Raw genomic sequence first — 2,086 nt, 5'->3', positions numbered from 1 at the left:
GGAAGGGAGCGCTCTGCCGAGCCAAGTATGTTTGAAATCTGGGCGCTCTTAATACTCACATTCCCCTCCCTCCACTCGTGCCGGCTATTTTCGCTCCCCGGTGACGTTCGGCATAGCGTGGCTTTGCCTGCAGCCGGAGAAGAGCCCGTTTAAAGAAGCAGGGTGTGATAAGCACGGCTTGTTCCGTGCATCCCCCTGCCCTGGGCATGAGAGAGCCTCGGGTTGTTTCATCCCAGCACCCTGAAAGGCAAAGCACCCTCGGGACCGCAGGGAAAAAGGAGAATTCCTGAATTCCTGTCGCTGCCTGAGCAAAGCCGGCAGGGCTGGGGAAGGAGAGTGGGCCAGGGAGGGTTAAAATCCTGCGGGAGGGTCAAATTCCTGCGGGAGGGTGCGGGCTGCCCGGGGAAACAGCACAGCTCCTTCATCTGCACACCAAGCCCAAAGCCAAGCTGAAGTTTATTTGGGATGGATGGCGTATGAGCAGATGAATCTGTGCAGTGGGATCACACACCACAGCATCTGAGACATTGCAGGCTGGCAGGAACAAAATATTACCTGAGTTGTTTGGGGGTTGGGTGTGTCCCTTTGCCCAGAGATACTCAAAGACAGAGTGAGATCCACTCAGCACCTTGGAACAGAGCAGTGTTTGATGGGGCTGGTGCTGGGAAATGCTGGAGTTCAGCTCTGGGTTGTTTTGTGAGCAGCTGAACGTTGTGCTTGCACACCATGGGAATGCTTCTGCTCCCAGTGTCCTGCTTTGTCCCTGTGGTCCGCAGGGAATCGCTCCTGATGTGTGCCAGGGGAGGTGAGGAGCCCTCACCTCTCCCAGGTGACTCCTGCAGGGCACAGGGGTGTGGGAGATGCCTCCAGGCCCATTGCCTGCTTCACTGCACCCACAGCGGGCAGGTGATGCTGCCCAGCTCTGGGAGAAACCAGCACCTGGCACATCCATCCTGACTGCTGTTCCTGACTGCTGTTCCCTCCTCTGCCTCTTTCCCTGGATGCTCACATCACTGCTCCTGTGTTCTCAGCCCCTGCACTCTGCAGGCTGGGTGCCTGGAGGGGCATCTGGTGCCTAAGGGGCTTGTCCTCCTGCAGGAGAGCCCAGTTTGGCTCCAGCTGCCCAGGGAGGCTGTGGTAGCACCAGGGAGGCTGTGGTAGCACCAGGGTGGATGTGGTAGCACCAGGGAGGCTGTGGTAGCACCAGGGAGGCTGTGGTAACACCAGGGTGGCTGTGGTAACACCAGGGTGGATGTGGTAGCACCAGGATGGATGTGGTAGCACCAGGGTGGATGTGGTAGCACCAGGGAGGCTGTGGTAGCACAGAGTGGATGTGGTAGCACCAGGGTGGATGTGGTAGCACCAGGGAGGCTGTGGTAGCACAGGGTGGCTGTGGTAGCACAGGGTGGCTGTGGTAGCACAGAGTGGATGTGGTAGCACCAGGGTGGATGTGGTAGCACCAGGGTGGATGTGGTAGCACCAGGGTGGATGTGGTAGCACCAGGGTGGATGTGGTAGCACCAGGGTGGATGTGGTAGCACCAGGGTGGCTGTGGTAGCACCAGGGAGGCTGTGGTAGCACCAGGGTGGATGTGGTAGCACCAGGGTGGATGTGGTAGCACAGGGTGGATGTGGTAGCACAGGGTGGATGTGGTAACACCAGAGTGGATGTGGTAGCACCAGAGTGGATGTGGTAGCACAGGGTGGATGTGGTAGCACAGGGTGGATGTGGTAGCACAGGGTGGATGTGGTAACACCAGGGTGGATGTGGTAGCACCAGGGTGGCTGTGGTAGCACCAGGGTGGCTGTGGTAGCACCAGGGTGGATGTGGTAGCACCAGGGTGGATGTGGTAGCACCAGAGTGGATGTGGAGAGCTCTGGCTGTGCCTGTGCCCAGCTGGTGGGCAAAGCAGGGCCCTGCTCAGGGACAGGTTTCTCACTGGGGTGAGGGCTTGGCTTAAGAGCAAATCCATGTGGAAGCTGGATTTTACAGTAAAAATAGATCTTATGTTAGCAGCTCTAACGAGGGCTGGCTGAGAAACCCAGCCTGAACACCCTCAAATGTACATGTTTTTCTCTGACTTTCCA

This window comes from Poecile atricapillus, chromosome 17, assembly GCF_030490865.1.
Source record: "Poecile atricapillus isolate bPoeAtr1 chromosome 17, bPoeAtr1.hap1, whole genome shotgun sequence".
Lineage (NCBI taxonomy): Eukaryota > Metazoa > Chordata > Aves > Passeriformes > Paridae > Poecile > Poecile atricapillus.
Note: the sequence above shows the minus strand (reverse complement) of the source record.